Source organism: Bubalus kerabau, chromosome 1 (assembly GCF_029407905.1).
Source record: "Bubalus kerabau isolate K-KA32 ecotype Philippines breed swamp buffalo chromosome 1, PCC_UOA_SB_1v2, whole genome shotgun sequence".
Taxonomy (NCBI): Eukaryota; Metazoa; Chordata; class Mammalia; order Artiodactyla; family Bovidae; genus Bubalus; species Bubalus kerabau.
Genome location: NC_073624.1, coordinates 49,899,923 through 49,922,240, shown reverse-complemented (window position 1 = coordinate 49,922,240; position 22,318 = coordinate 49,899,923). Strand labels below are relative to the sequence as shown.

General features: G+C 45.8%; 1 protein-coding gene across 6 annotated transcripts in view; it reads right to left on the bottom strand.

Moving 5' to 3' along the window:
* The window catches only part of LARGE1 (LARGE xylosyl- and glucuronyltransferase 1), a 458,303-nt gene that overhangs the window by 429,905 nt on the left and 6,080 nt on the right, over positions 1-22,318 (bottom strand). The window contains exon 1 of one of the 6 annotated variants that reach the window (XM_055574709.1): positions 15,690-17,168. The exons of the other annotated variants lie outside the window; for them this stretch is intronic. The gene's annotated coding sequence lies outside the window, so the exon portion shown is untranslated. Of the gene's footprint in view, positions 1-15,689; positions 17,169-22,318 lie in introns of those variants that run through there. 6 annotated transcript variants of the gene reach the window in all.

Here is a 22,318-nt window from a genome sequence, read left to right as displayed (position 1 = left end):
AATAAGTCAGAGAAAGACATAAATGATATCACTTACACATGAAATCTAAAATATGACACAAATAAACTTATCTACAAGATAGAAACAGACTCACAGACAGAAAACGTGGTTGCCAAGGCAGTTGGGGAGGGACAGAGCAGGAGTTTTGGATTAGCAGATGCAAACACAGAGTCTGGATAAACAACAAGGTCCTACTGTATAGCACAAGGAAGCATATTCATAGTATGCTGTGATAAACCATAATGGGAAAGAATATAAAAAAGAATGTGTGTGTATATATATATATAACTGAATCACTTTGCTGAACTGCACAAATTAACATTATAAGTCAACTATACTTCAATTTAAAACAAGAGATCACTGATCGCAGGTCAACCTAAGAAGAATAATGAAAAAGTTCAAAATATTGCAAGAAGTACCAAAATGTGAGAGACAAAGTGAGAAACTGCTGTGAGAAAACAGTGCCAATAGATTTGACGTAGGGTTGTCACAAACCTGCAATTTGTTTTTTTAAAAAATGTACTCTGCAAAGCACAGTTAAAGCTAAGTGCAATAGAATGAGGTCTGCCTGTAGATTAGTCCTGACAACACTGTAGCTCACCAATACCAAAAACACAAACAAAACCAAAGTTTATACATCATGCAATGACATGGCTCTCTCAAGTAAGTTTAAAAAGAAATTTAAAAAGTGGTTGATACAGGACCTCCTCCACAACTGAATCAGTTCCACTGTGGACAACATACAGTTGTCAAATCCACAGGGATTTGAAGAGCCCCAGAGCCAGTCTGCGGAGAAGGCAATGGAACCCCACTCCAGTTCTCTTGCCTGGAAAATCCCACGGACTGAGGAGCCTGGTGGGCTGCAGTCCATGGGGTCGCTAAGAGTTGGGCACGACTGAGTGACTTCACTTTCACTTTTCATTTTCATGCATTGGAGAAGGAAATGGCAACCCACTCCAGTGTTCTTGCCTGGAGAATCCCAGGGACGGGGGAGCCTGGTGGGCTGCCGTCTATAGGGTCACACAGAGTGGGACATGACTGAAGCAACTTAGCAGCAGCAGCAGCAGCAGAGCTAGTCTGAACCTTCAAGGCATTTCCAGGCTGATAGGAATGTATGTATCCACAGAAAAGTCAGAAGCTGAAGATCAAATGTGATTCACCCAAGGTTGGCTATAAGCATTTCTAGGGGAATGGAGACTTTCCTAAATGTCCAAGTATGCCCGAGCCAAGTGCAGAAATGCTGAGCCAGCAATTACACCTGACCCAGCTGGGCTGTGAGTCCTCAGAGAGGCAGGATTATGGCTGAAGCACCAACACGCCCCCAGCACTCAAGACTGTAATTTCTCACCAAGCCACAGGCAGGGGCGGGGGAGACCCAGTGGGAGGGGCTACAGGGCACCAGGATGCTGAGTGAGGCAGCTGAGTCAAGTGCCCCTGAAAGGAGAAAAGGGCAGCAGCACTGGGAAAACCTTGCAAAAAAATCCAGCCTTCCCAAGACCCAGGGCTGGAAGGAGAGAGCCAAGAGCATCTGAGCCTGGATCCATGCAGAACCTCCAGACAGAACTTCTGCTCAGGATCTAGAACTCCTGGACTCAGAGTCCCAGCAGAATCGGCTTCAGCTCTGAACATCCATCCACCAGTGAGAAATGTGCCAACTGCCACCGACCCGCTGAGTTTCTGTGTTTAATGTCTCAGTGGCTCGGTCTCCTCCCCTGTAAGATGGGGGTGACCACAGTTCCTCCCTACATGTAGAGATTGTACAGTTCAGCAATTTACAAGAATGGTCCCTGGGGGCCAGATGGCAGCCTCCCCAGTCTGAACCCAAGCTGAGTGACCTTGGACAGAATAATGTAACCTCTCTGGGCTTCGGGGTCCTTACCTGCAAGTGGGGATATAAATAGGACGACTTCAAAATGGTTGTAAGGATTGAATGAGTGAATCTACGTAAATTACACACCTGCATCCAGCAAGTGTGTTATAGTAAGTGTTCACTAAATTAGTGGTTATTATTATTACAGATGATAATTACATTCTTTCCCATCACTGCTCCCTTAAAGGAGGCGAACACTTGCAGAACAACCCCTATACACCTAGCACCACGCATGCAAGGCTCACGTATTATTTCATTTAAATATCACAACCACTTCCCAAACAGTGATGAGGAGTGGGAGGGTCAGAAAGGTCAAAGGTGGTTCCTACCATGCAGCTAGCGAGTGGCAGAATCAGACTGTCCACCCTATGTGCTATCCCATGCACTACCCACCCTAACACACCTCTATCGCATGACCTGACAAAGTCACGGCTGGCACTCCAGTGCTACTTCAACCACACTTTTATGATAAAAACTGTAGTACAGTATATACATCATTTTGAAATTAAAAAAGGCATCCAAATCTTTTATTTTTTTTCCATCTTACCTTTTTTTTTTTTTCTAGGAAAGATGGTTGACCCTGGAGTCCTAGCTCACCTCCATGCTGGGCATCACCAGTTCAAGAGTCCCAACATCCAGGTGGGAGCAGGGTAGGGGTGCTGACTGTCAGATATTTATTCTGCTTTCTGTCCCAAACCAGCAAATGATCACCTGTCCCACCCCTGTTTTCCTGCCAGGCCTCTCCACCCGAAACGCACTTGCTCCCATCAAAACCTGGAGTCATCTTTGATTCATTCCATTTCTCACCTTCACAGCCCAAACATCCCCCCCAGGATGCAGAGGCTTGGCCTCCAAACCCTGTCTCCTCATGTCCACTGCCACCATCCGAGTTCAGGTCACCTCACCGCTCACCTGGATGAGTACAGCAGTCAGCTGGCTGGAGGCCTGGCCTAAATTCTTATGCCCCTCAGTCATTCTCCACAGACACAAAACTGTTTGGAAACACACACCAGGCTTGTTTGGCTGGATATAACCACTAGGGTTGTCCACGTCCTAAGCTCTGAAGCTATGACTAGGTTGACTTACAGGATTTTGCAGGTGTGATTAAATTAAAGCACAGCCTGAGATGCAAAGATTACCCTAATTATCCAGGTGGGTATAACGTAATCATAAAAGTCCTTATAAGGAGAAGGCAGGAGGGTCCAAGTCAGAGAGATGGCATGATGCAAACAGGTTGGGATGATGTGACTGCTGGCTCTGAAAGTGGAGGAAGGGACAAAGAGCCAAGGGATGCAGATCACCTCTATAAACTGGAAAAGGCAGGAAAGGAAACAGAGGCCCTCGAGGAAATCAATGCCGCAGACATAGTGATGTAACCCCAGTGAGACTGACTTGAGACGACTGATCTCCAAGCTCTAAGAATAAATCTGTTGTTTCAACAGAAAGAGAGTCTGGTTGTGACCATACGTTACAGCAGCCACAGAAAACTAATACACATAGCCTTGCCTTCAGCCTAGACTCAGGCAGACAACCTGTGGACTTTAAAAGTGTCCGAACTCCTCTCAGTGGCCTGTCCACGAGGTGTCTGCCGAAGTCCCCAACCTCATCTCTGACCCTGTATCCTTCTGCTCATCCAACAGACGTGGATACCTCCAGCAGGTTTTCCCATAAACATCCAGTCCCATCTAGCCTCTGAGAAACTATGGTTGCTCCCTTTGCTGGGGTGTTGTCCCCACACAGGTGGCTCGCAATCATACTTCAGGTATCAGTGCAAATGTTACTTCGTCCAAGTCCTTCCTCATCACAACATCCAAAATGGTGCATGCAGGTGTCGTTTTCTTGTCTATAAGTTAACTTATAAGCTCCATGGGAACTGGAGTATTTCCAAAGTACTCAAGTGTGCCTGAGTTACATTGAGCAGGTCCTCAGTGAATTTTTCTTGAGTGAATAAGTACATGAAGCTTATGAAATCAACACAAGACTGAAGACCCTGCTTCTCAGTGCCTGGAGGTGGATGGATAGCACAGGAAAGAGTGATCATTGGGGGTTGGGAAGAATAAGGCCTGCAGAAGAGCACTGGGAGGGCAGTGTGGCTTGAAGTTGGCCCTTGAAAGGTGGGCTGGAGCTGGGAAAGTGAAGGTGTGAGCTTAGGTTCCGAAGCTACTCTCCGAATGATGCAATGAGGCGTGTAGTAATTTCAGAAATTCTCCTGTGGCGCTAAATACCTCCACCATCTATCCCGCAGACCTCAGCTATATTCAGAGGGAGGAGGCATTTATCTTTCAACTTCTATCCTAGCTCCTCGTGTGGACCAAAAACAGTTTATTTCCAAATGCTTTCCCCATTTCTAGAAAATGAAAATGGACGCAATAGGGGAGCCCTGGGAAATTACAATCTGGCAATGAAATTCCACCTGTCCTGGGAACTCTGCTCAATGTCATGGGGCAGCCTGGATGGGAGGGGAGTTTGGGGGAGAATGGATCCATGTATACGTATGGCTGGGTCACTCAGCTGTCCACCTGAAACTATCACAACACTGTCAATTGGCTATAATCTTGTACAAAATAAAACGTTTAAATAAAAAATAAAAGAAGAAAAAAATTCTGCCCTGTGTCAGGCCAGCTCACCTTTGTATGTCATAGTTTCCTTCATGATATAGTCCATCTCATCTCCAGAACCACTCTTAGAGGAGGTCAGGGTGGACAGTATCACTCCCATCCTACAGATGAGGAAACCGAGTCCTTGTCGTGCCACATCGCCGTTTGGTGATGAAGTCCATTCTAGGCAGTAATGACTTGAAAGCTTGGATGAGATGTATTCAGCTTTCCCAGATCCACATTTTCTCTAAGAGGAAGACAATGCTATCCTCGCTTGACCCAGAGCTGCTGCAGAACTAATGAGAAAGCCCTGACACTTACAAGCCGAGTGACCCAGAGCCGTCCACTTACCCACTCTGCTCTCATTTTGCTTTTTCCATTATGTGGCCATGAAACCAGTCCGACTGCATGCAGATGAACCCTCTGCTTAATATTTATTGGCCAACAACCATGTGCCAAGAGATTTTTCTTATGCTATATTTTATTTGCAATTACAGATCTGAAGTTCATCGATAAATGACCTCATCAAAAATAAATGCAATAAAAAAAAAGGAGTAGGAATTTACGGAGAGTCCAATATACATCAGCTGCCTGCCTAAATCAATGATGAGACCTTCACATAAATCTGGATGGGAGATAGGGTGGTTTCCATCTGTATGTGAGAAAACGGAGGTTTAGAAAAGGGAAGAGACGCACCTGGGGTCACACAGCTGTTACATGTGTGGCACAGAAACCCAAAGCTTTCTGGCTGCAAAGCCAAGTCCTTCCCAATTCTGACCTGCTATCCTCACTCCTGGGAGGTAATGCTCCTCTTTGACAGGCACTGGAGAAGCTCAGAACACTTGGGACACCTTTGAATTTCCCTTTCACCCAGGCTGTTTCACTCCTGTGTCTAAATCTCTAACTTCTGGTACCTAATGACTGGTATGGTGCTCAGAAGACAGAAGAACTCCATGCAGGCTACTGATCAGAACAGAAAGGAACGGGGACAAGGTGGCGGGGAGGGAAGCAGGAGGCTGAGCATCAGCAGTTAAGAGCAGGGCTCCGAGTCTGACAAGCTGGGTCTGCATGAACTGGCTCTGTGACCAGGGGAGGTTCCTGCACGTGATCTACAAGAAGGGGATGATGGAGACAGGGGCTGAGAACAGTGCTCAGAGCAGACGCTGGCCAATGTTAAGATCCTCCAAAATCACTGCAGATGGTGACTGCAGCCATGAAATTAAAAGATGCTCACTCCTTGGAAGAAAAGCTATGACCAACCTAGACACCATATTAAAAAGCAGAGATGTTACTTTGCCAACAAAGGTCCATCCAGTCAAAGCTATGGTTTTTCCAGTAGTTATGTATGGACGTGAGAGTTGGACTATAAAGAAAGCTGAGTGGTGAAGAATTGATGCTTTTGAACTGTGGTGTTGGAGAAGACTCTTGAGAATCCCTTGGACAGCAAGGAGATCAAACCAGTCAATCCCAAAGGAAATCAGTCCTGAATATTCATTGGATGGACTGATGCTAAAGTTCCAATACTTTGGCCACCTGATGCGAAGAACTGACTCACTTAAAAAGACCCTGATGCTGGGAAAGATTGAAGGCAGGAGGAGAAGGGGACAACAGAGGATGAGATAGTTGGATGGCATCACCGACTTGATAGACATGAGTTTGAGCAAGCTCCAGGAGTTGGTGATGGACAGGGAAGCCTAGTGTGCTGCAGTCCATGGGGTCACAAACAGTTGGACACAACTGAGCAACTGAACTGAACAGTAAGGACAAGAGGGGAAGAACTGCCTCACAGCCAAGAAGAGACCAGCAACGTCACCTGGGAATGGAACTAGTGAGGAAATGGAGAAAATACACAAGTCCAAGGTCTCTTTCTGATTACTACATGTCCCTGAAGGATCTGGAAAGCAAGGCAGAGATTATTGGGGGCAGAGAAGTGGATCAAAGGGAAAAGCAGACTCTTTTCTGCTCAGACAGGCATCAGAGCAGGACTCTCTATGAAGAGAGACTGGTGAGAGAGAAACAGAAAAATTTCATGAATACTCGCTCCCAGAGATGCTTACTGACCAGCCCCTTCTTGCCACTCACTCAGTGTTTACCTAAAACATGAGAGGAAGTCGTGCGTGAGATGCTCCTCTCTCTGCCGACCTGTATCCCTCACAGCCACCCTGGAACCAGCCCTGGGGGTGCCCTCCCTCTCCAGGCATGAAGGTGTCTGTGTTCATTTCTGGACTGCTGACTCCAGGAGTCCTGGAACCCTGATTGTCTCCAAGTCTCTCTGGAGCAAGCCAGGCAAGCATCTTGGGGACCACAAACCACAGGTACAGCTCCTAGGAAGGGAAGGCGAGGGCCCAGTTACCTTACTGCTCAGGACCGGCTGACCCTCACTTGTCCCCGAGGACTGCGTCTAACCAGCCACCCGGTCAGAGGCAAGCAAGGAAAAGGCATGCTTTGAGAAGTCAGAAAGGTGAACACAACTGAGCTCACTGAGCTTGCAGAAGTTTGAATCTAGTACCTTTTTCAAGTATATGTGAAGGTTATACTTGGAAATGACCAACTTTTCCCAATCTCCATGGAGAGCACAGCAAGAGGAAAGAATTTTACTTAGCAAAGAGGAAGATCAATAATGTCAATTTAAGGACTTCACTGGTGGACCAGTGGATAAGAATCTGCCTGCCATTTCAGGAGACACGGGTTTGATCCCTGGTCCTAGAAGATTCCACGTGCTAAGGGGCAACTAAGCCTGTGAGCCACAGCTACTAGAGACCAAGTGCTGCAAGTATGGAGCCTGCAGGCTGCAACTCCTGAAGCCCATGCACCTGGAGCCTGTGCTCTGCAACGAGAAACCTCCACAATGAGGAGCCCACGCACCGCAACTGGACAGTGGCCCCTGCTTGCCACAACCAGAGAAAGCCCAGGCACAACAGTGAAGGCCAGTGCAGCCAAAAAAAAAAAAAAACACCCTGTTTTTTTTTAAAAGTTATGTCAATTTATTTGTTATTTTTTTAATATTCAATCTCAACTTTTTATCAAAGAAAAGCAAGTTAAAACAATGATTCACCAATAATTAATAATAATAATGTCAGTAAGAGTGTAGTGAGATGGGTACTTTGTGAGAGGATGAAATTATTAAAGTTCTGAAAGGTAATTTGGTCATAGGGCTCACATTATGTGGTAGTTCAGTTCAGTTCAGTCACTCAGTTGTGTCCGACTCTTTGTGACCCCATGAATCGCAGCACGCCAGGCCCCCCTTGTCCATCACCAACTCCCGGAGTTCACTCACACTCACGTTCATCAAGTCGGTGATGCCATCCAGCCATCTCATCCTCGGTCGTCCCCTTCTCCTCCTGCTCCCAATCCCTCCCAGCATCAGAGTTTTTTCCAATGAGTCAACTCTTTGCATGAGGTGGCCAAAGCAATCCATCCTAAAGGAGATCAGTCCTGAGTGTTCTTTGGAAGGACTGATGCTAAAACTGAAACTCCAAGTTATCTCAATTTAAGAGGTAAACAAAACCTTGGAGAGATCTCAGTGAACACGGCTGTGGGGTTAAATATTTTTCTTTTTTAATGCTTTTTTTTTTCTATTGTGGTAAAAGTCACATAATATAAAACATACTTTTTCAACCATATTTTACCGTACAGTTCAGCGGCACTAAGTACATTCACATTGTTTGCAACTCTGAACATCATTGGATTTTTCACCTTCTAAACTGAAACTGTCCGCATTAAACACTAACTCCCCGTTCCTCTCCTCACCCCATCCCTGGGGACCCTGGCATGTACCAGTGTACTTTCTGACTCTATGAATTTGATTGTTCTAGGTATGCTCGGGTTAAATCTTATCACTTACTAGCTCTGGAAACTTGAGCTGATTATTGAACTTTCCTGTGCCTCATTTTCCTCATCTGCAAAATGGGACTAGCAGTATCTACCTTATGTAGGGCACTTCTGAAGGACACACGAGTTAATACAAGTCAAAGATTAAATGCTCCATAAAGAGCAGTTAATATTATCCTCATCTCTGGCACTTCAACGCCTATTAAGCATCTACTTTATTCCAGGTATTGTGCCAAAGACTAAGGATTCAGAGATGACTACAGAAAGGCGAGGCCTCGCCATCTGAAGGTGTAGAAATCAGAGGAAGTACTAATGACAATTTATCCAGAGTTCATTACGCGCCAAGCACTTTCCTAAGTAATGCACACTATTAGGTCTATACGACCTAGGAGGTAAGTTATGTAAGTGAGGTGCAATTCAACACAAGGGATTAACAGAGACACAAATGATAGATTGGCTGAGGATAATAATATCGTCCTCAGGAGCCTGGTGTGAGGACTAAGACTTAAATGTCGAAGGCGACAAAGCTGCTTTGTGAGACAACAGCAGGCCCTCCATCAGCGCTGTCATCTCCAGCCTGATTCCACCTTCTTAAGCCCAAGCCCTGGAGGCCGGGGCCTGAGGAGAGGAGAAAGATCACCCACCCAGGGGTTTCAGCTGATCCAGGTTAAACTTCCCAAATGGGCCAGAAGGTAAGGATCACCTGGGGTCCTTGCTAAAAATGCAGATACCGGGGCACCTCCCCTGCAGACTGGTTTAGCAGACCTAGCACAGGGCCCTGACGCTGTGTTTTTCCTAAGTACTGCCCCAGGGTGGGCTGAGTTGACTGCATGTTTGACAGATGCCTAGGTGATTCTTTAAATTTCTTTCTTTTTGGCTACGCCGGGTCTTGGCTGCTGCATGGGCTTTCTCTATAAATGGTTGCAGCGAGCCGGGACAACTCTCCAGTTGTGGTGCTTGGGCTTCTCATCGCGGTGGCTTCTCTCGTGCAGCATGGGCTCAGTAGTTGTGGCACACGGGCTTAGTTTCCCCATGGCATGTGGGATCTTCCTGGACCAGGGTTTGAGCCTGTGTCCCCTGCACTGGCAGGCAGATTCTTAGCCACTGCACCATCAGGAAAGTCCTGTCCAGGTGATTCTTATCTGGCAATTCTGGAACCAGAGAGCCAGGTGACCTCCTTCCAGGCTAGAGGAGGAAACACTCTCAGGTTCCTTCGAGGCGAGCAGCCAAAGGCAAGTCCAGATCGTAAGGAATAAGCTTCCCAAGGAGGAGACAGGATGAAGAAAGAGAAGTCAGAACACAGGTCCTAAGACCCGGTCACAAAGCCTGTGAAGTGGGTCCTCCCACCTTTCCTGGCTTTGTCCACCCTGCCCCATCCTCTCCCTTCCCTCCAGCAACCCTGGTTGCTCCCTGCTTTTCTGCAAAGGCACCAAGCCCTCTACACATCCAGCTATCCCCTTCTGCCTGAAATGCTGTGCCTCTTTTTCTCTGCCTGCATGCATGAGTGCTAAGTCGATTGAGTCATGTTTGACTCCTATAGAACTGCAGTCCCCCAGGTTCCTCTGTCCATGAGATTCTTTTAGGAAAGAATACTGGAGTGGGTTGCCATGCCCTCCTCCAGGGTTCCCGACCCAGGGAACAAACCTGCATTTCTTACATCTCCTGCACTGGTAGGCGGGTTCTTTACCACTAGCACCTCCTGGGAAGCCCTCAATTTATGCTTGACTCTGCTTAAACATCACTAGAGAGCCCCTGTCCAGACCATCTTATCAAAAACACCTTCTTCACCAAAGCTCCCCTGCTTTCTGTGGTGCAGACCACCACTCAGCAGACTATGAATTTATGAATCATCTCTCTTTCTGCCCTAGATAGTGAGCTGCACGAGAAAAGGGGGCATGCTTGTGTAATTCACAGCTCTGTACCTAACATCCTAATATAGTGTCTGATGGTGTTAGCTGAAGGAATGAACCACCTTGGAGGAGTCACCTAAGGGTTCTGAAGTTCAATCACCTCATCTCAGAAATGGAAGATCCCCATTCCCTGATGGGGTAATGGGAGGGTTATTTAAATGTATATGGGAGAGCTCTGGTTCACCACCACCCTGATCCCTACCCCAAATAGCTACTATTGGTTCAATGCAGCAACTTCCTTCTGAGGCATCAGTGCAAGCTTCAACCCCAGCACTGGCTCTGTATCAACAGGAGAATTCATGATGGACAGGAGACGGGGCATGCGGTGCCCTCTGCTGGGGCAAAAATGACAAATACCCACTGTCTGAACATCCCACTCTAGAAAGAAAAGGAATTCTTTGCCATCTGAGCTACAGGGAAGATCAGGATAGAAAACCCCTATTCAAAAGGAAGCAGTACTTCCCACTTTGGAGGAAACCATTTGAGTTCAGAGGGATTAAGTCACTCTATTAATGACACACAGCATTTAAGGGGAGGTTTGGAATTCAAAGTGTGATGATTCAGCTACAGCCCCCTCAGAAAAATCTTCAGATAGAAAAGTGATTTCACTTTGCATCAGAGGATGGTCCTTTCCTCTTTGTGACTCTTTAAATGTGTGTGAAATAATTTTCTCCAAACATGGCTGCTGGGTCCACAGTGAGATGCTGGTGTGTTTATGACCATGGCTGAGCCTGGCAGGCTACAGTCCATAGGGTCGAAAAGAGTCAGACACAACTGAAGCAACTGAGCACACACATATACTATGTCTCAAGAGTCTCCCTGTCCCCTCCCACCTAACCTGCTGCTTTCTAACTGCAAAATGCCTGGAAATATAGATGGATAGGACATAAATAAATGGACATTCACTCTTGCCTTCACTAAAAATGTTAATGAAGACATGGATATCAAGCAGTGAGATCAAGTCTTTTCATTTTATTAAGGAAAGCCAGAAATCATGATTTTTTATGAGTCATTTTCAAATTTTTTAACTGCTAATAACAAATTCCAAAATGATATAAAAGCAGTCAGCAGGCCAAATGCAACACACCTGAGTGGTGGTTCCAATTATACCACCTACCGAGGCTGTGAGTTTAGTTCATTAGATCACATGCTCTAGACCTCAGGTGCCTCAATGAGCCTTATTCATATCAGGTGGGTGATCTTCTGCATCTTTCCCAGAATGACCTTGGGGCTTCCCAGGTGGTTCAGTGGTAAAGAATCCGCCTGCCAATGCAGGAGACACAGGTTTATCCCTGGGTCAGGAAGATACCCTGGAGAAGGAAATGGCAACCCACTCTTGTATTCTTGCCTGGGAAATCGCACAGACAGGGGAGCCTGGAGGGCTACAGTCCATGAGGCTGCAAAGAGTTGGACAAGACTGAGCACCTGAGCATGCACGCACAATGACTTTCCAACATTCTAAGAAAATTTGAGAAGGGGAGAAAATACTCACTGCCATTCAATAGTATGTACTCAACTTTACCCTGTTAACACCTGTATGAGCTACATAGTACATTCCCCTTCTCATGGAGGAGAAACTGACCAGCAGTGATATTAAGCAATTTGTCATCACTGATTTAAGTGTCACCTGTCATTTATGGACACCTCCCCTCCACCATCAGCCCTTGCTCTCAAGTCCTTGGGCAGTTTTCAAAGGCTTGATCTGTTTGGGTTGTAAGCCTGATTAGATGATTCCTACTGTCCTTTTGTGCTCTTAATTGTATGAGCCTATGGCAGAGACAAAATGCAAATTGCACTGAAGGTCTGATTGAATTTTCTGTTTATTATTGGCTTATAATAATCTTGCCAGCCACAGAACATGGTCTGCCTTCTAGTCTAAGATGGCCCTGTTCCCTCGTCACAGGGTTTGTCTTGTCCTTGTCTAGAACTTGGGCATGTTGACTTTAAAATGTCATCTACCAGTTATTTCTGTATCTACAAGTTACTGGGAGAGCAGTGTGCAGGGCCTTTACAGGCACGGCCTGGTTCCAATGCTGCCTCCATTACCTGCTGGCTAGGTGAACTTGGCCAAAGAACTAAACATCCCAAAGCCTGTTTCCTCATCTATAAAATGGGAAAGTGTTTGGAGAAATAAATGAGATTATGTATGTAAAATACCCAACACAGCACATGGCAGACAGTAAGCCCAAAGTCCAAAGTTAATATGAGCCAGATGGGGGTCAGTTAGTGACATTAGCAAAGACCAGGGGCTTTTTCTTCTCCGTTTGGCTCTGTGCATAGAACGACACAGGGACAACCAGGGAGGGCGGGGACCATGGCAAACTGAAGCATCGTGCACTGTGCAAAGGAGCAGCACTAAGCTCCAGTCAGCGGACGCTGTGCAATGTGGGTCCAATTTGCTAAGATCTTTCCACTTTATTACTTAAGCCAGAAATCATGATTTTTAAGTGCCATCTCCAAATTTAACTATTAGTAACAAATTCAAAAATGGTAAAAGCTCTCAGCAAGCCAAACCCAATATACCTGCAGGCCAGAGGCAGCCAATTTGTTTTAACAAGTGATAAACAGAAACAGTGTTCCTACATGGAGAATTCCATGGATAGAAGAGCTTGGCGGGCTACAGTCCATGGGGGTCACACAGAGTTAACACGACTGAGCAACTAACACACAAACAGAAACTATTGCTATTGCTTCCATTATAGTTATAGTTTAAATAGTACATAGCCTTTTCATGTTTTCTATCCCCTGTAACACAATAAAAGTCTTCTTTTCCAGGCACCAGGGCTTTATAAAGATGCATTTTTGTTGACTAAAGCAGATAGGACCATTTATCCAACGTGGTTTGGTGTCCTTGATATGAAATAATACCATTTTAATATTAATTGGAGCTATGTTATTGCCAGAATTTGGGTAGGAATACTGGTCATGTTGCAAATGGATAAAAACACTTACAGAATTAGGGTTTTATGAGCAAATTTCAGAACTTGAAGTTAGAGCTGTGATCAGACTCTCACAGGGAGAACATGTGTCCAAATGATGAGGTATAGCATGAAGGAAAAATGGAAATGTGGTTGCACAGAAATGTTAAACATCTATCCCCAAAGAAAAGTCCCATGCTTGAAAAGCGTTTGAATTTCAAAATTAAACAGTGATATAGATTCGTAAATCGCAAAAGTTAATAAAATCCCTCTCATCTGAAAAGAATGCAAGCTCTACACCATCTCTTCAAATTCAGGTACAGGTACTTATTTAACAAAGCCTGCATAGGTTTTTTTTATTAAAAAACACACAGGAAAATAAATCAATGAAAAATTGGATGAACTGTCAAAGTGAACACACCTGTATTATCGTATAATCAGAGGTTAAAAAGTAAATTCAATTATTGCCAGCACACAGTCTTTTAGTCCTGCCCCAGTCTCATCTCTACCCCTAAGTTGACTGTTTGTCCATATAATTGAAATCACACAGCATTTCTTCTTTTGTGTCTGGCTTCTTTTGCTCAACACCGTGAGTAGATTTTAATTGTTCTGCTATATTTCACAATATAAATATGCCACTATTGATGTGTTTATTTTTACTGTGGACAAGCATTTACACAAACCCATGTAAACCTCTTCCTACTCATCTTTTGTGCTGGTCTAGACACATCTCTCTTTGGTAGATGGCTGATTTAGGTAGGTGATAGGTTTAGGTGATGATACGAAGAGCAGCCCAAATAGTTACACAGGTGGCTGTCATTTACTCAAAACTGATGTGCTCAACCATCAACAGGTTGATGAAACCCCCCTCCTTTTGTTCAACTGGTATCTGAAACTAAAAAATAAATCATTCTCAGACAAGAATCCTCAAAGAGCAGAAGTTCTGGGCCTTTCATTTCAGAAAACCTTAACCTATCACTGGTTACTGATGAAGCACCTATTACAGACAAAGTATTAGGGTCAAAATAGAACAGGCAAACACGTCTAAATACAATGCCCTTTTTCATGAGTGCTAAGTCCTGCTAGACATTCATGTATCCAAATGACTGAAGTCAAAACTCCTGGAGCAGGATAAGATGTCTTTATGAGAAAGCAGATGGTACACCCCCCCTTTGCTTTGTCTCTAAAGAAGATGATGATGGAGGGGATGCAGGAGTAGAGGACTGCACAGGACGGGTATGGAGGACCACATAATGGTTCCCCAGTTATGTGCACATCCTAATCCCCACAACCTGTGACTATGCTATTGTACATGGCAACAAGGACTTGGTGGATGTGATTAGATTAAGGATTCTAAGATGGGACAATTTTCCTGGATTATCCAGATGGGCTCAACATAATCACAACAGTCCTTCTAAGAGGGAGGCAGGGGGGTCACAATTGGAGAAAGAGATGTGACCACAGAAGCAGAGGTCACAGTCAGAAAGAATAATCTGAAGATGCTACCCCTCTGGCCTTGGAGACGGAGGAAGACACCACAAGCCAAAGAAAATGGCAGCCTCTGGAAGACGAATGAGGCCAGGAAACGGTTTCTCTCCGGGGGCCTCCAGAAAGAGCCAGCCCTGGCAACATCTTGGCTTCAGCCCAACGAAACTCATTTTGGATTTCTGACCTCTGAAACTTAAGACAGCAAATCTGTGTTTGAAGCCACTACATTTGTGGTAACACTACAGTAACCACAAAAAACCAATACGGGGGGCTGCTGGGGCTCGTGGAAACCAGGTTTCCTGACGCCTCACCCAAGGCTCTTGCTATGAGCTCTTCTAGGAGATGCAGCCAACTGACACGTCAGGGTCATTGTCTCCACCCCAGCAGGACCACTGATAGTGTTTTAAGGTTAAAAGCTGGGTGTAAGGAAAGTAGAGGTCGCCTTAGCAACCATCTCACAACCAGATAAAATCGTGGACCTCGATAGACTTGGGCTGCACTTTCAGATACCAAGACCCTGAAGAGATGCTTTTTGGCCTAAGGTGAGAACCACTGACACATACAGCCCCACTGTGCCCTGTGCCCAGGGCACCACTCGCAGCCTCTCACTTGCACATTCTCATCCTTTGCAGACTTTTGCTTAAGCTCAGCACTAATGCTATTAAGCCCTGGCTAGAAAAGCCCTTCATTTCTGATTTTTAAAAAATCAATAAAACTCTTATATCACACTTCCCATTTCATTTCACATTCAGCATCCTATGTTCTTATACCTCATAATATCCTTATTAAGTGATACATTGGGGCCATCGGCAGGAAGGCAAAATGGTTTGGCTGCCATCAAAGCTGCCACACAGCCCAGCCTTGGGGGCTAATGAAACCTTCAGCAAATTACCCACTAGCACCTTGTCTGAAATTCACAAACCTCCTGCATCAGGTCCAGGCTGAAGGATGGGGCAAGGGAATGTGGGGCTGGGCAAGCGGTTATGTTTGGACAAGCCCCCACCTCCCCTACCCCACTGTTCACGTGCCCCATGGTCCCCCATAACGAACAAACAAGGAAAACGCTTTAACTTACAACTCCTTGGTTCTCACTGCAACTCTTCAAAACGGCCACATGCCAGGACCTCATTTTCTCCTGTTGAAATTTACAGTAACGACTTGCAAACCATTCATTTCAAGAGGAGCTTGTGTTGATAAAGAGCGCATGAACAGTGAGGGGAGGCTTCAGGAATGACAAACGTGGGTGCCAGCTGAAATCAGCCAGGAATTAATATCCTGTGCCCGTTCATGGTACTGCTTTTAAATGTTCTAGATGCTACATCGCTGAAAGCATCTGCTTTTAAAGAACACCCGCAACCCTCACTGGCCCGCCTCCTGTGACCACAGGAAGTGCCTGTGCGGAGCTGGTAATAAATGCTCGGAGGGCACCATGTGTGAACCATTTTCTGAGTGGCTGAAAAGCACCCTTCTCCACCTGCTGATAACTCAATAGCAGCTGAACGCCATCTCCTTGATGGTCAGAGAAGAAAGAACCACTCCCATGCCCATGAGAAAAGGCGATTCTGGCAGAAAATAATAGGCAGGATCTAAATTCAAAGAGAGATCTGTTTAAGCAGAACCAGTCAAGTTCCAGAATTAACATCCCTACCAGAAGGCAGGTGAGGTGTCCAGTGCCATATCCTGAGGTCTCAAAATCAGAGATGCTCAGAGCACCAGGAGAAGCCCTTGTCTTCACAGGCTCCTATGTGCGTGCGTACGTGCTAAGTTGATACAGTCATGTCCGACTCTTTATGACCCTATGGACTATAGCCTCCCAGGCTCATCTGTCCAGGGAATTTCTCCAGGCAAGAAAACTGGAGTGGGTTGCCATTTCCTTCTTGAGGGGATCTTCCCAACCCAGGGATCAAACCCATGCCTCATTATGTTTCCCGCACTGGAGGCAGGTTCTTCACCACTAGCACCAACTGGGAAGCCACATGGGCTCCTGCTGCCCTTAGTAGCAGAATCGTTTTCAGGCAACATTTACAAAGAACCGAGCAGAGTGATGCCCAGGCTTTGGGGATGTGATGATCAGTAAACAGTCTGTTGTCTCAAGAATCTTATACACAAGTGCCTAGAAAGACACCAAGCAAGCAAAATATCCCTTGATGAGTTTTGTCACAGAAGTATTAAGACAGGATCAGACATTAGGAGAAAGTGATGCTGAATATGGGCACTAAAGGAGCAGGCTGGGAGGAAGGGTTATGGAAAAGAGAACTGTATCCTGGGCAGAAAGAACAAAGAGTGAAAATGAAGACGGGTTTTCTCAGGATGTTCGATGAGGCGTCCTCACCTGAGTGAAGACAGAAATTATAGACTGAGAGAGAAAGCCTGTGAAAGACCCCAGCGCCATGACAAGGAGTCTGCTGTTAATAAGGAGGCAATGAAGAGAGCTGGCAACACTCAAAGCCTGAAGACTGCACGTTCCTTCGCTCATTCATACATTCAGCAAACAGTTCTCCTGGCACACAGTAGGTGCTGGAGACGGAAGAATGAACAGGGTAAACCACTTGCCTCCTGATGCTTACAGTTAGTCGTTGCTGTTCAGTTGCCCAGTTGTGTCTGACTCTTTGCGACCTCATGGGCCGCAGCACGCCAGACCTCCCAGTCCCACACCATCTCCCGGAGTCTGGCCAAGTTCATGTTCATTGCATCGGTGCTGCCATCAACTATCTCCTTCTCTGACGCCCTCTTCTCCTTCTGCCTTCAATCTTTCCCAGCATCAGGGACTTTTCCAATGAGTAGTCTGTTCACATTAGATGACTAAAATAAATCAAAAATGTCATCAGATGACAAAATACAGTCGATAGAGAAATACAGTCAGTAGAGAAGACAGCAATTCCAAACACAAGAAAAACAAAGTGTCCTGAGTATGAGGGAGGGAAAAGGACAAGGAGATAGGGGTGGGGGCTGGAGCAGAGGAAGCCAGAGTTAAGGTTGAGCACCCTAGTTAAGGGTGAGGAGCTCTCATGTTTATGCTGAGACAGGAGATTCTAAGTTGGCCAAGCAAAGACGGGAGGGGAAGGAACAGCATATCCAAAACCCAGAGGACACAGAGTATGGAGGGAAGTATAGCTTGGCTGGACAAGAACGCAAGGAGGGTGTGAGGACATGGGGCTGCAGGGCAGACAAGGAGCAGAGAGGTGCTGTGACTGAGGGTGGAGGAGATGGGTAGGAGAGCCAGCTGCTGCATCAGACCTGACCCCAAAGGATGAACATGGACAGCAGAGCCAGTGCATCAGAGGTGGTGAAAGCGGGGGAAACAAAAGACACAGCTGCACGAGGCCAAGATCAGATGTGACAGGATACGGCAACCAAGGGAACGACAAAGGAAGAGAACAAAGGCTCCAAAGCTTAGAGCCTGCAGCATGGGTAGCTGGGGATGTTAACCGAGATGGTAGAGGAACACAAGGTGTGGGAAGACATGGAGTCAGTAGTGTTTAGGAATTTGGGGATTGAAGCATCAGCAGAAACATCCCCTGATGGGCATTCTTAACCAATGGTCACCTGGCTTTTGACAAATAGCTCCAGGAAGGAAGATTTCAATGCTTTCCCAAATGGTGAATTCTAACACCTGGCAAAGGAGTTAGAAGAGGTATTCTTTCTTACATTAAGAAAATGCCTGCTTCCCCATAACTTTTAGGCACTGATCCTGGATCCACATGTGTGTGTGTGCTAAGTTGCTTTGGTTGTGTCTGACTCTTTGCCACCCTATGCACAGTCGTTTGCCGGGCTCCTCTGTCCACGGGATTCTCCAGGCAAGAATACTGGAGTGGGTTGCCTTGCCCTCCTCCAGGGGATCATCCCAACTCAGGAATCAAACCATGTCTCTAGATCTCTTCCATTGGCAGGCAGGTTCTGTACCACTAGCGCCACCACACTCCAGAGCAAATCACAGTAAGACTTTTTCCTCCTCCTGTCCTATTTCCCATTAACTGGAGAAGATTCTGGTCATTTCCAACTCATTCACTCACATCTGATGCTTAGAATCATAGACATGTAAAATGTTGTGCCCCAATAGGGGAGCTTCACTTTTATAACATCATTTCAAGCAGAAGGAGAACAGTAGCATGATTATGCCCCAAATTACCAGCTACTCTGAGTTGACTTTATAGTCTGAGACCCTGACTCCCTCCCTTGCTCTCTCAATATATCATGATGTTGTGTGTGATCTGACTCCAAAATCATATTCTATCTAAAAGCATCCACATCTCAGGAAGAGTTCTAGGCTCTGCTCTCAGGAGATCATCCATCGAAATTAGACAGGGTTGAGAAATAAATAAACCCACATAAACTCCAAATTCAGGCAGCAACTCTGTCCCTTATTTATGGTTCCACTTGCCTCGAGACAGAAAACTCAAGGGTGTCAATAAATGGATTGCAAAGTTGTTATGTTTAACTACAGAGAAAAGAATGTCTCTGCAGGCCCTTTTGGAAGTTACTGATGCCTGCAGCAACTGGCAGGAACTCCAAGGAGGAAATTTTTGTTTCTGAATAAACATTCAGGCTTTTCTAGAGTCTCAGGATCTCTGGGTTAGGGCCAGGCAGGTAGTTCCCTCTGTGCAACTGCCCTGATGATCACCCTTCTGTCTGCACACCTCTCATCCCTCCCTCCCAGGGCTCCCTCCCTCTCATCCCAGCACTGGACAGAATGACCCTTATTTTGATGATCTTGATATCTGGCTCCCTGCCACATCCCTCCATAGATTCAGGGGCTGTCAGAGTAAGCCCAATCTCTATTTCAGATGGTGGCCATTTGATTGTTTGCTGAAGCTGGTCATGTACACCTGGAGCCTCTGTTTCTCCAGGGTAAACAGCCCCATTCTTTCCACTATTTCCTACAAAATAAAGTTTAAAATGGCACTGTCATTCACCTAGAGTCTTCTAAATGTGCTGACTTATCTAGATTGCTCTCCAAGTGTAGCATCCAGAAATAAATGCAGTGGCCCGGCTATGGACTAACTGATACCTGGTAAAAGAAATGTGTCACCTTCAGTCTCCTAGCTAGAAAGCGAAAGTGTCAGTCGTTCAATCATGTCCGACTCTTTGCGACACCATGAACTATAACCCGCCAGGCTCCTCTGTCCATTGAATTCTCTAGGCAAGAGTACTGGAGTGGATTGCCATTCCCTTCTCCAGGGGATATTCCCGACTCAGGGATCAAACCTAGGTCTTGCTTCTGTTAATGTATCTGGATCAGTCAGTTCAGTTGCTCAGTCATGTCCAACTCTTTGTAACCCCATGGACTGCAGCATGCCAGGCCTCCCTGTCCATCACCAACTCCCAGAGCCTACTCAAACTCATGTCCATTGAGTTGGTGATGCCATCCAACCATCTCATCCTGTGTTTTCCCCTTTTTCTCCTGCCTTCAATATTTCCCAGCATCAGGGTCTTTTCAAATGAGTCAGCTCTTCGCATCAGGTGGCCAAAGTATTGGAGTTTCAGCTTCAGCATCAGTCCTTCCAATGAATATTCAGGCCTGATTTCCTTCAGGATGGATTGGTTGGATCTCCTTGCAGTCCAAGGGACTCTCAAGAGTCTTCTCCAACACCACAGTTCAAAAGCATCAATTCTTCAGTGCTCAGCTTTCTTTATGGTCCAAATCTCACGTCCATACATGATGACTGGAAAAATCATAGCCTTGACTAGACGGACCTTTGCTGGCAAAGTAATGTCTCTGCTTTTTAATATGCTGTCTAGGTTGGTCATAACTTTCCTTCCAAGGAGTAAGCATCTTTTAATTTCATGGCTGCAGTCACCATCTGCAGTGATTTTGGGGCCCCCTCAAATAAAGTCTGACACTGTTTCCATTGTTTCCCCATCTATTTGCCATGAAGTGAACTCTCTTGCTTTTTTGATGATCCAGCAGATGCTGGCAATTTGATCTCTGGTTCCTCTGCCTTTTCTAAAACCAGCTTGAACATCTGGAAGTTCATGGTTCATGTATTGTTGAAGCCTGGCTTGGAGAATTTTGAGCATTACTTTACTAGCGTGTGAGATGAGTGCAATTGTGTGATAGTTTGAGCATTCTTTGGCATTGCCTTTCTTTGGGATTGGAATGAAAACTGCCCTTTTCCAGTCCTGTGGCCACTGCTGAGTTTTCCAAATTTGTTGGCATATTGAATGCAAGACTTTCACAGCATCATCTTTTAGGATTTGAAATAGTTCAACTGGAAGTCCAACATTTCCACTAGCTTTGTTTGTAGTAATGCTTTCTAAGGCCCACTTGACTTCACATTCCAGGAGGTCTGGCTCTAGGTGAGTGATCACACCATTGTGATTATCTGGGTCATGAAGATCTTTTTTGTATCTGGATCATCCAACCCCTATTTAATGCAATCTATCTGCCAGTCTAATAAAAGTCCATGGGCACAGTCACTCCATCAGCCAGAGCTGGACTAGAGAGCATGATGCTGGAAAGAGACCTTCAAGTTGATATCAACCCATCACTAAGCACAGCTAGATCTGAGTTCTCCACAACCCAGATCAACTTCTAGTTTCCCCTCTTTGAGGAACTGCACCATGTACCTTTAGGGACCACCTTTCCCCAGTCTCACTTCACATGCTTCAAGGAACTCTGGTCTGGAAATAGCCACAGAGCTCCGAGATGCCCTCATCCGCCTCCCCCAACCACAGTAATTGCTCTCCAGACCAAGAGGGACCAGCGGTAATCTAACCAGAGGTGATGCTGGAGAATTATGGGGGAGGAATCCCCCTCTTTCTACAAGGGACTGGTGAGAATAAATTGTTGGCCAAAGTTTTCACCGGAGAGGAAAAGCTATCCTGAAAAGAACTACAGCAGAGAAAAGTAGAGCAAAACAAAGTAGGGAGACAGAGCTACAAAAATATCATTGGAGCCCCTGGATCCAACCCTACCTGAAGCCGAATTTTTCCTTTGAACTTATTAGTTTCAGTAGTCATCAAATTCCCTCTTTGCCAAAATCATCTGGAGTTGGGTTTCTACCAATGAGCAGAAATCAAAATTGTACAGCTTCCCTCACACATCTAGAAAGGTCATGTGACACCTTGCAGGTTCCTGTTTTCCCACCTAAAGTCTCCCCTCACTGAAGCCCAGTCCACAACATGGAACTGCAGTTAAAACCTCCTGCTCTTAAGTCCAATCAGCCCAGGCCCCATCTTGACTGGCTTTGGGTCCCTGGGCATATCACCACAGCTGATCTTCCTAGACCTCCTCATTGGAACCCACCACACAGGATTATTGTGAAGGAGGAGTTAACATGCGTTAAATCCTCACAACAACGCCAGGTATGTAGAAATGCTCAGAATATTACAGTGTATGTTGTTGTCATTATCATTATTGCTGCTACACCAGTGCTATGCTCTTATACCATCTAGTCATCCTGTCAAAGTCCACGTTTCAATGTGTTAAACCTGTACCGGCACTAACGCTCTTGGCTTTCTTTCACAGGGTTTCTGCCATCATCCCTGGAGAATGCTTCCTTCTTCTTTTTTCTACTGCCAATACCAACTCACCATCCTCCCTCTGATCTCTTTACCAAAACTTAACTATCCACGGCCATGGCATAATCTATCACCCACAGCCATGGCATAATCCACTCTATCTAGATGCTTAGGTGAAAGCTCTATCTGCCACTCCAAGGAGGTCTGGGGACAGGAAAGGGACAGGGGTGTGGTATTGGGCCC